Below are 15,806 nucleotides of genomic sequence, written 5' to 3'. Positions count from 1 at the left end.
AACTTTATTCTAAAGTTGGCTCAGAAGTCTGGGCTGAATTAAAAGAAACTTATGACAAAGTTGATGGATCTATATTGTTTAATCTTTATCAAAAAATCAATTCTCTCACCCAAGGTGGAACTCCTATTTCAGATTATTACTATCATAAACTAAACTCTTTGTAGAAGCAATATGACACAATGGTTCATTTACACAACAGTTGATATGACTTAACCCTAAGGCAACAATAAGACAAGAATATGCAATAGGAGTGGGTCACACAGTTAAGGCACTAACTAGATCTTAGTAGCTCCTAAGAGGTCTCCTTGGAACAACTAATAGGCATACTAGTTCATTCATGTTTTAATTCCTAAGTTCTGTGTCCTAAAAGCGCATTAGATGCCTCTCGGGAACACCGACCATGTCGAGTTCATACAATCTTCAGACATAGTATAACCAGGGTTCTTATTCCTATGAATTAGCTAAGTTCATATAGATGGATAAGTCATGATCACAACCTAGGTTGGTCAATCCTCAAGATACTAGCATATAAACCTATCGGGGTTACAGATACAATATAACAACAATAATCGTACTAATGTAACATAACTACGCTAACCCAAACTTCTATCGTGGCAACATACAAATTAATTAAGCCAACATGGTAATATCAAAACGCATATTTAATCATAAATGATAATTGTACATGTTTATAAAAAGACAATCATTTTGGATAAAAACCTGAAAAGGCCGAAGAAATCTGCTCGAGATCGCAGTGACTCACCGAAATATCCTCCAAAAAATAAAAGCTAAGCTAACTACTACTAAAAACTAACTAATAAATTGAAAACTACATTGAAATCAAAATTGAGTGTGTGTTGAAAATGAGCCCAAATGACCCTATTTTTTGGCTAGAAACGGCTGGCAAGCCGGCCTGGCAAGTCAGCGCTCATGCTCGACGTGGGTGCCCGTTTCCTGGTGTAACGGATTGAAACCAGGGCTAGTTGTAAGTGGACTATTTTGCCCTTAGGGTTTGTGCTTAGTCTTAAGTGCTTTTTATTTTAATTATTTAATTAGTGTTTTATTATATTTGTGTTGTGTCCAGTTTGTGACAAGGGTCCCAGAACAGGTTTGTTTATTTTATTTGGACCTCGTTTGGGTTACCTAATCTTGTGCGAAAGATATCAGATAATTGGTGAATTCCCGTGTGCTGCTCAGTGTGGGAATTAAACCCAACTAAGAGACTAGTGTACTGTATTACCTTCCCATTTCTAGAAAATTCATTCTTCACTCCCGTACCTAACTTCAACCTCTTCAAACCCTAATTCCTAAATTGTGTTCTAGAGCTCAAATTGTTCATACCATCTTGTTTCTTATAGATTACTGAGTCTATCAAGGTAAGTAACATGTGTTTTTGTGTTTAATTCGTTGTTAAATTCTTGTTTTTGTGTGAGTTTTGTAAAAAGCTTGAATTTGTGTCAAAACAAGTGATTTAAGTGTTGTTATGGTCAAATTGTTGTGAATTTTGAGTCTATAACAAGTAGTGAACAAGTTGTGGTCGATTTTGGTGTTTAAAACGAGCTCTAGATCGAGATTTGAGGATTTCATCGTGAAGTCCGTAGCCTTTGTTCAGTTTCTGAGGAAGATGAACACAGTCGACCGACTGTCGGACGACAGTTGACTGACGGAGGGTGAACCGACCGACTGGCGAGTGAACCGACCGACTGAGATTTACCTTCGGCCGATTGATGTATTACCCAATGAATCGACCGACTGGACAGGTCAGTCGACCGATTGTGTCGACAGTCGACCGACTGTAAGTGTCAGTCGACCGACTGTGTGTCCAGGGCAGAATGTTTTACCAAAGTGCCTTTTTCTAGCCGTTATGCTGCCCGTTTATATTTTGGTGTTCAGGATGTAAATTTTGAAAGTGCAGAAGTGTTAAGCATGAAAATTTTAGCGGGCGCATTTTTTTTATGAATTTGCTATAATTCGCTGCCAGTGTGTCTAATCTTGATGGGAACACTATTCTAACTTGGTTTTTGCTGTTCTCAGGAGATAAGGACAAGGAAGAAGCTCAGAAATAATAACTGAGCAGTTGCTGGTAATTGGTGAGTGGGTCTATCTACGGATAGAGTTTAAGTAGCATATCATGCTACAGTGGTTGACTCTTTTACCATGCATAGTGTAGAAATTGCCATGTTAGAATAATAATATCGTTTCCTGATGTTGTATGTGAATTTTGTGTATACTGTGTGAATGGCACCAGTCGGGCTTAGGGAGACTGGGGACTCGAGACCGTGCCTAGGAGAGGTTAGAGTCCGTATGAGGTCAACCGTGCCTAGGGGAGGTTGGGTCCATAGGCTACTAATTGTGGAATATAGTGTGAACGATGCACCCCCTGCATCTGGATAACTATACTGTGAATTGAGTAGCAGGGACTATCGATAGACTCAGGCCCGATGAGCTGGGAGTCGTGTGCTCGTACAAGCCGCCGATCCTCGTATTGTCTTATTGTATGCTAGTTGGTAGTTAGCAAGTGTTGTTGTTAGCATATAGCTTGTGTGTGGCTTAAGCTATATCTGTTAGATAGATTCCATTCACTTAGCGGTGCGCTAATCCCCCACATATTCTCCCCTTGCAGGTTTAGGTACTGCTAGTCGGGGTGGGTGCTGTGGCAGAAGACATGTTTGACAACCCTACTCTGATGTGGACTTTTATTTAAATCATGTTTTGTAATAACGTAACACCGTTGTGTAAACTTAAACTTAATTACTCAGATTGATGTAATGACGTGACTTATATTGTGTTTATTATTAAAGTCTTCCGCTGTGTTTAAAAAAAAAAAAAAAGGCCAGTGTTACAAGTTGGTATCAGAGCATGGTTTGGCATCAAGTGCGTGCGCGTACTTTGTTCCCAAACCCTGAGGCAAGTCAAACATGTCTGTGGGAGTGGGGGGCTAAGTGAAAATAGGATATACGTGTGTTAGTTGTGATTGAACTAACTGTTATCCACTAAGCTTTTGTGTGAGCTATTTTGTAGCACAGGTATGGCTGATAGAAACGCAACTGGCCCATCCAATCCCGAAACATTCAGAGCACCAGAAGAGGGTGTTGAGTCTGATGATGATCAGAGTAGTTACATCCTTCAATTAGAAAGTAAGCTAAAAGAGGCTGAGGACAAAATTAATGAGCTTGAATTGGCAAGGCATTCTGGAAATGATGATACACCACCTGGATTCCCAACTGCGCAATCCCAAACGATACCTAATGTGCACCAGAACCAGTTTCAGAATCAAATACCTAACCAATATTATATGCCACCGCAAAACACTTTTACTTACCAAAATCCCATGATGATGAACCCGTACCAAATGCAAATGTTTCAACAACCTTACATGCAACCACCCAAAAAGTGTACTTATAAGAACTTCCGTGATTGCAAACCCTCTGAGTTCTCTGGAAGTACTGATCCGACTGTAACTCTCAATTGGTTGCGAGAAATTGAAAGGGTATTTGAAGCATGCCAGTGTGAACCCGAGCTGAAAGTGACATATGCAAGTCGAATGTTGAAAGGTAGGGCTATGATTTGGTGAGATTCCTTGATTTCCAGTATACCGAAAGAACAAGTGAGTATGATCACATGGGAGCAGTTTCATGGGAAGGTGTGTGAACAGTATTATAATCCGTTTAATATGAACCGAATCAAGACTGAGTTTCTTGAAATGAAGATGACACCTCAAATGACGATCGATGAGGTAGTAGAGAAGTATATGGATAAACTAAGGTTTGTACAACAATGGGTGCCAGATGAAGCGTCTCGTATCCAACATTTTGTTAATATCATTCTGCCAGAGTACTGAACTTTTGTTAGAACAGCTACATCGTTGTCTTAAGCTGTTGTGATGGCTAAAGATGGTAGAAAGTGATGTTCAGGCCGCCAGAAACAGAATGTTTGGTAATGTGCTACAACAAGGTGGACAAGTATCTGGTCAATCAGGATCTAAATCCAAGAAGTCTAGTGGGTTTAAATTGAAGGGTAAAAGTGGTCAGAATAGTTCTGGATCTGGATCAGGTAAAGGGAATTGGTGTCACACGTGTCGATCTTCTCACAGTGGTCAGTGTTCTGAGGCTACAAGAAGGTGCTTAAAGTGTCGTGTGGTTGGGCATGAGTCTTCAGCATGTCCGTATCCGAATAGTGTGTGTTGGAGTTGTCATAAACCAGGGCATCGTGCAGTTAGTTGTCCATCGAAGAGTGGTAGTTCCGGGGCAGAGTCAGGGGCGCGTTCAGCATCAGCCGTAGGGTCAACTGCCTCGAGTGGGCAAAAGAGGAAGAACCCTCCAACAGCAGAGGCTAGAGCTTTTCAGATTTCGGTTGAGAATGCCGTGGCAACCGACGAAGTGATCACCGGTATGTTTCTAATCAACTCAATACCTGCTCGTGTATTGTTTGATTGTGGCGCCAATAGGTGTTTTATGTCCCTAGATTTCTGTACTAAGTTGAATTTACCAGCTACTGTGTTACCCAAGCCGGTTAGTGTAGAAGTAGCCGATGGTAAGACCACACCCGTCACAACATATGTGTCTGGGGTTTGTATAGAGATCGAAGGGAAGTCTTTCCCAGTGACTTGTTTAGTGTTACCTATTCCTAGCTTTGATGTAGTATTAGGAATGGATTGGCTGAGCTCGCTTAGGGCTAATATTAAGTGCGATAGGAAAATGATTACCTTTCGTTCGACCGATGGAACCCGTGTTGTGGCCCGGGGGGAGCGGGGAGGGTATAATTTTTCGTTGATAACCATGATGAAAGCGAAAAAGTTGATGGAAAAGGGTTGTGATTCGTTTCTTGCGTATGTGATTGATGCGAAGAAAGAAAAGAGAACTGTGGCCGATATTCCAGTAGTATCAGAATTTCCCGAAGTGTTCCCAGATGAGTTACCAGATCTGCCGCCGGTAAGGGAAGTCGAATATAAGATTGAGTTGGTTCATGGAACAACTCCAGTTGCAAAAGCTCCATACCGATTAGTGCCGTCTGAAATCCGTGAAATGATGTCACAGATTCAAGAGTTATTAGATCGTGGGTTTATCCGACCGAGTTCTTCACCGTGGGGTGCTCCGGTATTGTTTGTTAAAAAGAAAGATGGGTCAATGCATATGTGTATTGATTATCGTGAATTGAACAAAAGAACTGTGAAGAATAAGTATCCGTTACCTCGAATAGATGATTTGTTCGATCAGTACAGGGTGCTTCATTCTTTTCTAAGATAGACTTACGATCCGGATATCATCAGGTTCGTGTTGCTGAATCAGATATACCGAAAACAGCGTTCAGAACAAGGTATGGTCATTATGAATTTCTTGTCATGCCTTTTGGGTTGACGAATGCGCCAGCAGTCTTCATGGTTCTAATGAATAGAGTGTGTCGTCCATTCTTAGATAAGTTTGTGATTGTGTTTTTTGATGACATATTGGTGTATTCGAAAACAGAGAGTGAACATGCTGAACATCTGACGTTGGTTTTGAACTTGTTAAAACGTGAGCAACTATTTGCAAAATTTTCAAAGTGTGAATTTTGGTTACGTGAAGTGCAGTTTTTGGGTCATGTGATTTGTACCGAGGGTATAAAAGTTGATCCGACAAAGATAGAAGCGGTAATGAATTGGAATTCTCCGAGGACTCCGACTGAGATTAAGAGTTTTCTGGGATTGGCTGGTTATTATCGCAGGTTTATCAAAGATTTCTCCAAAATAGCGGGTCCATTGACTAAGTTGACTCGTAAAGATGTAGCCTTTCGATGGACTGATGAACAGGAAAAGGCTTTTCAGATTTTGAAACAGCTACTGTGTCAGGCACCAGTGTTAGCTTTACCAGAAGGTTCAGACAACTTCGTGGTATACTGTGATGCATCATATGCTGGGTTGGGTTGTGTATTAATGCAAAGAGATAAAGTAAACTCCTACGCCTCACGACAGTTGAAAGTTCATGAGAAGAATTATCCAGTGCATGATCTTGAAATGGCTGCAGTAGTGTGTGCTTTGAAACTGTGGAGACATTATTTGTATGGAACTCATTGTGTTGTTTGTACAGATCATAAGAGTTTGCAATATATCTTCTCACAGAAAGAATTGAATATGCTTCAGATACGGTGGCAAGAGTTGATCAAAGATTATGATTGTGAAATTAAATATCATCCGGGTAAGGCAAATGTGGTTGCAGATGCGCTAAGTCGTAAAAAGTCAAGTGAAAATGTGAAATTTCTTCGTTTGAATATAACTCCAGATTTGATTAACAGCTTAAGAACCGTTCAGGCCTGTGCTTTAGAGGACGAACATATTAAATCTGAACAAATGATCAAATGGAAAGTGGACTTAATTGATGACTCACGTGGACTAAAGACCTTAAACAATCGTGTTTGGGTGCCTAAGCTTGGAGATTTGAGAGATTTAATCATGACAGAAGCACACAAATCAAGATGGATAGTACATCTGGGTAGTAATAAGATGTATCATGATTTGAAAACAGTGTATTGGTGGCCGACAATGAAAACAGATATCGCTCGATATGTCGAAAAGTGCCATATTTGTGCTCAAGTGAAGGCAGAACATCAGAAACCTTATGGTTCGCTACGTCAGTTACAGATTCTAGAGTGGAAATGGGAACATATAACGATGGATTTTGTGACCAAATTACCTCGAACTCAGAAACGACACGATATGATTTGGGTAATAGTGGATCGTCTAACTAAAAGTGCTCATTTTCTTGCTACTCGTGAGACAGCTTTGTTAAGTGAGTTAGCCGATTTGTATGTGAAAGAAATAGTTAGTCGACATGGTGTGCCGTTATCGATCGTTTCAGACAGAGATTCCAGATTTGTGTCGAATTTTTGGAACAGTCTTCAGCAGAATTTGGGTACACGTGTGAATTTAAGTACAACTTATCATCCTCAGACAGATGGTCAGAGTGAAAGAATGATACAGACTTTGGAGGATATGTTAAGGGCTTGTGTGTTAGAATACGGTGGTTCGTGGGATACACATTTACCGTTGGTCGAATTCGCGTATAATAATTCATATCATTCGAGTATAGGGATGCCGCCCTATGAAATGTTGTACGGTCGTCGTTGCAGAACTCCGACTTGTTGGTTAGAAGCCGGGGAGAAACAGTTTGCAGGTCCCGAAATTGTTCAAATGACAGCCAAAAAAGTTGCAATTGCGCGAGAAAAGTTGAAAGCCGCTAGAGATAGACAGAAAATGTATGCTGATCCTTTAGTGTGGGTGAACGAGTGTATCTGAAAGTTTCGCCGTGGAAAGGGGTTATCAGATTCGGTAAACGCGGTAAGTTAGCACCGAGATTTATTGGTCCATTTTAGATCAGTGGAGTATTGAATGATCAGACTGTGGTGTTAGATCTTCTGCTAGAGTTAGCCGGTATTCATAATACATTTAACGTGTGTTATCTTCGTAAGTATAAAGTCGATGATGAAATGCAACTTCTTCCTTTAGAAGATTTAAGGGTCGATTTGAATAAGAAATTGGTGGAAGATACCGATGGTGTTGATTGAGTGGAAACACAGTTTGGGTTCTAATCTTACGTGGGAAATGGAAGAGTTGATGAGAAACCGCTACCCTCATTTGTTTGACCAAGACCAGATTCCGAGGACGGAATCTCCTTAAGGGGGGTGGATTTGTAACGGACTGAAACCCGGGCTAGTTGTAAGTGGACTATTTTGCCCTTAGGGTTTGTGCTTAGTCTTAAGTGCTTTTTATTTTAATTATTTAATTAGTGTTTTATTATATTTGTGTTGTGTCCAGTTTGTGACAAGGGTCCCAGAACAGGTTTGTTTATTTTATTTGGACCTCGTTTGGGTTACCTAATCTTGTGCGAAAGATATCAGATAACTGGTGAATACCCGTGTGTTGCTCAGTGTGGGAATTAAACCCAACTAAGAGACTAGTATACTGTATTTCCTTCCCATTTCTAGAAAATTCATTCTTCACTCCCGTACCTAACTTCCACCTCTTCAAACCCTAATTCCTAAATTGTATTCTAGAGCTCAAATTGTTCATACCATCTTGTTTCTTACAGATTACTGAGTCTATCAAGGTAAGTAACATGTGTTTTTGTGTTTAATTCGTTGTTAAATTCTTGGTTTTGTGTGAGTTTTGTAAAAAGCTTGAATTTGTGTCAAAACAAGTGATTTAAGTGTTGTTATGGTCAAATTGTTGTGAATTTTGAGTCTATAACAAGTAGTGAACAAGTTGTGGTCGATTTTGGTGTTTAAAACGAGCTCTAGATCGAGATTTGAGGATTTCATCGTGAAGTCCGTAGCCTTTGTTCAGTTTCTGAGGAAGATCAACACAGTCGGCCGACTGTCGGACGACAGTCAACCGACGGAGGGTGAACCGACCGACTGGCGAGTGAACCGACCGACTGAGATTTACCTTCGGCCGATTGATGTATTACCCAATGAATCGACCGACTGGACAGGTCAGTCGACCGATTGTGTCGACAGTCGACCGATTGTAAGTGTCAGTCGACCGACTGTGTGTCCAGGGCAGAATGTTTTACCAAAGTGCCTTTTTCTAGCCGTTATGCTGCCCGTTTATATTTTGGTGTTCAGGATGTAAATTTTGAAAGTGCAGAAGTGTTAAGCATGAAAATTTTAGCGGGCGCATTTTTTTTATGAATTTGCTATAATTCGCTGCCAGTGTGTCTAATCTTGATGGGAACACTATTCTAACTTGGTTTTTGCTGTTCTCAGGAGATAAGGACAAGGAAGAAGCTCAGAAATAATAACTGAGCAGTTGCTGGTAATTGGTGAGTGGTTCTATCTACGGATAGAGTTTAAGTAGCATATCATGCTACAGTGGTTGACTCTTTTACCATGCATAGTTGATAAGGCTAAAAAGGAACATATATTTTATAGCATTATTCCCCAAGAAAGACAAGATGTTAGTGGGTATTGTTCGATTTACAAGCAATATTCGTTTAAATATTAAAAAGTGAAGACAAAAGGCAGATTCGACAAATTGAAGACAAAAAGGTCCAAAGAGCTAAAAAGTACAAGATACAACTAAAAAGGTTCAAAATATTGATGAGGAACGTCTCAAAATGACAAGAGTACAAGTTACAAGACGCAAAGTACACGATATAAAATAATACGCGAAGACATCCGAAAATCCGGAACCGGGACCTGAGCCAAGAAGAAACGCCCGACGCAACGGACCAAAAATATCTAGTCTACTATGCACAAGAATATAATATAATATATATATAATTATATATAATTATATATTATATTATATATTATTATTATATTACGTCGGCAAGAAGAAAACAAACCAATTTGGCTGGATCCAGGGTGGCCATGCGACTCGCATGGCCAGAGGCACAAAATCCATGCGAGTCGCATGGAGTGAAAATGCTGGTCAGGTCCTATATAAAGCCAGTTTTCTGCCGAGTTTTAAACACAAAAAATATCTCTCTCTCTCATATATACGATATATATATATATATATATATATATATATATATATATATATATATATATATATATATATATATATATATATAAAATTTATATTTTAATTTTAATTTTAATTCTAATAATAAGGGTATGTTAGCGAATGTTGTAAGGGTATAAGTCGAAATTCTGTCCGTGTAACGCTACGCTATTTTTAATCATTGTAAGTTATGTTCAACCTTTTTATATTAATGTCTCGTAGCTAAGTTATTATTATGCTTATTTAAAACGAAGTAATCATGATGTTGGGCTAATTACTAAAATTGGGTAATTGGGCTTTGTACCATAATTGGGGTTTGGACAAAAGAACGACACTTGTGGAAATTAGACTATGGGCTATTAATGGGCTTTATATTTGTTTAACTAAATGAAAGTTTGTTAATGTTAATATAAAGATTTACAATTGGGCGTCCCTATAAATTACCATATACACTCGATCGGACACGATGGGCGGGGTATTTATATGTACGAATAATCGTTCATTTAACCGGACACGGGAATGGATTAATAGCCACTAGAATAATTAAAACAGGGGTGAAATTACATTCAAGGGTAATTGGTGTAATTGTTAACAAAGTAGTAAAACCTTGGTTTACACGCAGTCGATAACCTGGTGTATTCATTAAACAAAGTATTAAAACCTTGTTACAATTCGAATCCCCAATTAGTTGGAATATTTAACTTCGGGTATAATAATAATTTGACAAGGACACTTGCACTTTATATTTATGACTGATGGACTGTTATGGACAAAAACCAGACGGACATATTAAATAATCCAGGACAAAGGACAATTAACCCATGGGCATAAAACTAAAATCAACACGTCGAACATCATGATTACGGAAGTTTAAATAAGCATAATTCTTTTATTTCATATTTAATTTCCTTTATTTTATATTTAATTGCACTTCTAATTATCGCACTTTTATTTATTGTTATTTAATCGCACTTTTAATTATCGTACTTTTTAATTATCGCAATTTTATTTTATCGCATTTTTATTATTCGCAATTTCATTATCGTTATTTACTTTACGCTTTAATTTAAGTCTTGTATTTATTTTATATTTTACATTAGGTTTTAACTGCGACTAAAGTTTTAAAATCGACAAACCGGTCATTAAACGGTAAAAACCCCCCTTTATAATAATAATATTACTTATATATATATTTGTATTTTTATAAAAGTAAACTAATATAGCGTTGAGCTTTGTTTAAAGATTTCCCTGTGGAACGAACCGGACTTACTAAAAACTACACTACTGTACGATTAGGTACACTGCCTATAAGTGTTGTAGCAAGGTTTAAGTATATCCATTCTATAAATAAATAAATATCTTGTGTAAAATTGTATCGTATTTAATAGTGTTTTCTGCTAAAATTAATAACTATTTTATATACACCTCGTACGACATCAAGTATTTTTGGCGCCGCTGCCGGGGAACACTCTTAAACGCCGGAAGCGCAACGCTAATATAAAAAAAAAAAAAAACATATTTTAAAGTGTATTTTAAGTTTTTCTTTATTATTTACAAAATATTAAAGTATTTGTATTTTATTTTAGTATTTTATTAAGTTTTTATTTAAATTATATATTTATATCTTATATTATATATAAAACAGAAATTAAAAATAAATATTAAATAATTACGTGACCTGTCATTTGAACCAGTCCAATTGAACCAGTTCAGGGTGTCCATGCGACTCGCATGACCCACCCCCTTATTCCATGCGACTCGCATGAGGGGTCTGACAAGACCACAAACTTACCCTAAAAACGCATTTATTACGCGTATTAATTTATTATTATTAATTAAACCCTAATCTTATTATTATTATTATAATTAAGTTTTTAGTTTATTTTATTTATATTACTTTTAAACTAGTTTTATTTATTATAAACTTAATACTTTTATTATAAAATATAAAAATAATATTTTTATAAAAATTATACTTTTTACAACTTTTTGTATATTTTTATATTTTGTCCCTTTTTAATCGTTGTAGCATAACTTTTGTATTTTTAACTCATATTTAATTTTAAACTTAGTTTTTGCTATAGTCATTTTTACTCCTAGATTTTTAGGATTGCCGTAAACTCTCTTAAGTGCTTATTTCTTAGATTAAGTATTAGGTGCTTTAGAATTTTGCGACGCCTTTTTAAGTTTTAGTTTCTTTTTAAGTTATTTCCATTTGGGATTTAGTTTTTCCTGTAAACTTTAATATTTTTAGACACCTTTTACTATGTACCAATTATCATTCCAATTAGTAATTTCAATTTGCGATTATAATTTTAAGTTAGTTGTAGTAATAAGGTTAGGTTAGTCAAGTATTTTTAAGTTTTTATAAGTTTCTTTTATTTTTCCGTCACCTTTTATTTTTCAACCATTTTTCTTTTTCGACCTTTTGCGACGAACTCTTTTTCTCTCTTATTTCTCGCCATTCTAGTTTTTAGGACTTAGAATTTTTTCTACTTCTTATCTAAATTTCTTAAAATTACGAAAATTTATTTTGAGTGGTTAAATTGATAGACATCAAAATTTTCTGGTTCGTAGTAATAGTTGGATTTGTACGTGGACGGGGTTATTGGAGCCAAACAGTCCTCAATTATATTGAGACCAAACGAATCCTGCCCCTCTGCTGCATCTTTTGGCTATTCGAAACGTGGGCAAAATCAGAAAAGTCTATTGATTGGATAACTTATTATAATTTTTCTTTCCTTTTTAAAACTAATAGGATATTCAGTGAATGCACCGAGCAAGACGTTCATCACCTTTTGTACGTTCACCACCTGTAACTCGATCAAGACATCGTTTAACAAATATAACCGCCGTTGATTTTTCTTTAGAATCGTCATCCAGTCAACCAAGTACTTCAGCTCAAATTTCCGATAATCCATTTTTTGAACCCAACCTCACAATTGAGAATCCAGAAAATATTCAGGAACGGTTCGTAGATCCTGAACCACTAAACTTTCCTCCGGAACCACCAATCATTCAAACAGAGATTGTTGAGGAACGAACCATTAAATCTGAATCATCTAGTGATACCGATTCAACAAATTCAATTATGGAGAATCTGGAACCTTTAAGTATGGAAGACCGAATGAGAGCTAAACGCACTGGCCAAGGTCACGCAATTACTCATCCAGACATTAATGCGCCAGATTATGAAATCAAAGGACAAATTCTACACATGGTGACTAATCAATGCCAATTTAGTGGTGCGCCGAAGGAAGATCCAAATGAACATCTACGTACCTTTAATAGGATCTGCACACTATTTAAAATACGAGAAGTGGAGGATGAACAGATATATCTCATGTTATTTCCCTGGACTTTAAAGGGAGAAGCCAAAGATTGGTTGGAATCGTTACCTGAAGGGGCGATTGATACATGAGATGTTTTAATTGACAAATTTCTTAAACAATTCTTTCCTGCATCTAAAGCCGTAAGACTTCAAGCAGAAATTGTTACGTTCACACAGAAACCAAATGAAACTCTATATGAGGCGTGGACAAGATATGGAAAGTTATTAAGAGGATGTCCGCAACATGGTTTAGACACCTGTCAAATAGTACAAATATTCTACCAAGGATGCGACATCACTACAAGGAAAGATATAGATTTAGCAGCTGGTGGTTCTATTATGAAGAAAACCGAAACTGATGCTTACAAAATTATTGATAATACTGCTTCCCACTCACATGAGTGGCACCAAGAAAAAGATATCATTAGATCATCTAAAGCAGCTAGAGCCGATTCTAGCCATGACTTAGATTCCATTTCGGCAAAGATAGATGCTTTCGAGAGACGAATGGAAAAGATGACTAAAGATATTCATGCTATACGAATTAGTTGTGAGCAGTGTGGAAGACCACATTTGACAAAAGATTGTCTCAGTATTGAATTAACAATGGAACAAAGAGAGAATATTTCATACATAAACCAAAGGCCTGGAAATAATTATCAGAATAATTATCAACCGCCAAGACCGATTTACAATCAAAACCAGAATTATAACCGAAATATTCCATACAACAACCAACAAGGTCCTAGCAATCAACAAGTATCTAACAATACTTACAATCAGCAAAGACCGAATTTTCAAAACAAACCACCACAACAAACCGATGATAAAAAGCCGAATTTAGAAGATATGATGACGAAGCTAGTTGAAACTCAAACGCAGTTTTTCACATCTCAAAAACAAACTAATGAACAAAATGCTCAAGCATTTAGAAATCAACAAGCTTCTATTCAAAATCTGGAACAAGAAGTGAGTAACCTAGCAAGGTTAATAGGTGAAAGAAAACCGGGAAGTCTACCTAGTGATACAAATGCTAACCCCCGGAATGAAACAGCTAAAGCTATTACCACAAGAAGTGGTACAACACTTAAACCACCTGAAATACCTGTAACTTCTGATGAAACTATTCCTACTCCACAAGAACCACAACCTGATCAAGATAAGGAAAAAGAACCGGTAGTTGAAAAGGTTAATGAAGATAACACAGTTAAGGATAAACCTTATGTTAAACCATATCAACCACCACTTCCTTATCCAAGTAAAATGAAGAAAGAAAAACTTGAAGCCGAGCAATCCAAATTCTTGGATATGTTTAAACAAATAAATGTAAATCTTCCTTTCATTGATGTGATTTCAGGAATGCCAAGATATGCTAAATTCTTGAAAGATCTAATCTCAAATAGAAAGAAAATGGAAGAACTCTCGGCTGTTACTATGAATGCTAATTGTTCAGCAGTGCTGTTGAATAAGATACCAGAAAAACTATCTGATCCAGGAAGTTTCACAATTCCATGTTTTCTGGGTAGTCTTAGTTCAATAGAAGCATTGGCAGACTTAGGTGCTAGTATAAATCTAATGCCGTATTCACTATACGCTAAACTAGACCTTGGAGAATTGAAACCAACCAGAATAAGCATACAACTAGCCGATAGATCAATAAAATATCCTAGAGGGATAATGGAGAACATGCTAGTTAAAGTTGGTACTTTAGTATTTCCAGTAGATTTTGTTGTTTTGGACATGGAAGAAGATTCTCAAGTTCCTCTCATATTAGGAAGACCATTCTTAAACACGGCTAAAGCAATGATAGACGTGTTCGGTAAGAAACTGACCCTAAGTATAGAGGATGAGAGTGTTACCTTTTCAGTTGATAGAGCAATGCAACAACCACAATCTGCAGATGATACATGTTATTATATTCAAACTATAGATGCACATGCAGAATTATTAGAAGAATTTCCAGAATTACAAGGAACAGGAGAATGTTCTTTAGGAGAAGGTAATGAACCAATTGATGAAGCTGAAATGTTAGCTACACTTATAGCTAATGGATATGAACCAACAACAGAAGAAATTCAAATGCTAAAAGAAGAAGACAGATATCGATATAAATCATCGATAGAAGAACCTCCGAAATTAGAGTTAAAGCCACTTCCAAACTATTTGGAATACGCTTATTTACATGGTGAATCTGAATTACCTGTAATAATATCGTCTTCTCTTACTGAAAATGAGAAATCACAACTCATTTCTGTGTTGAAAGCTCATAAACCAGCCATTGCATGGAAGATTCATGATATTAAAGGAATAAGTCCTTCGTATTGCACACATAAAATCCTTATGGAAGAAAGTCATAAAACGTATGTGCAACGCCAACGAAGACTAAATCCTAATATGCAAGATGTAGTTAAGAAAGAGATTATTAAACTGCTAGATGCAGGTTTAATATATCCAATCTCTGATAGTCCATGGGTAAGCCCAGTTCAATGCGTACCTAAGAAGGGTGGCATGACTGTCATCACAAATGAGAAAAATGAGCTTATTCCTACTAGGACTGTAACAGGATGACGTGTATGTATTGATTATAGAAAATTAAATGACGCCACCAGAAAAGATCACTTTCCCTTACCTTTCATAGATCAAATGTTGGAAAGATTAGCCGGAAATAGTTACTATTGTTTTCTAGATGGATTTTCCGGATATTTTCAAATTCCAATAGCACCCGAAGATCAAGAGAAAACCACATTCACGTGCCCTTATGGTACTTTTGCTTACAAACGCATGCCATTTGGACTTTGTAACGCCCCTGCAACCTTTCAAAGGTGCATGATGGCGATTTTTCACGACATGATAGAAGAATGCATGGAAGTATTCATGGATGACTTTTCAATCTTCGGTGATACATTTAAATCATGTCTAGTTAATCTGGAACGAATGCTAATTAGATGCGAACAATCAAATCTAGTACTTAAATGGGAGAAATGCCATTTCATG

The sequence above is a fragment of the Rutidosis leptorrhynchoides genome, chromosome 8 (genome assembly GCF_046630445.1).
Source record: "Rutidosis leptorrhynchoides isolate AG116_Rl617_1_P2 chromosome 8, CSIRO_AGI_Rlap_v1, whole genome shotgun sequence".
Lineage (NCBI taxonomy): Eukaryota > Viridiplantae > Streptophyta > Magnoliopsida > Asterales > Asteraceae > Rutidosis > Rutidosis leptorrhynchoides.
Note: the sequence above shows the minus strand (reverse complement) of the source record.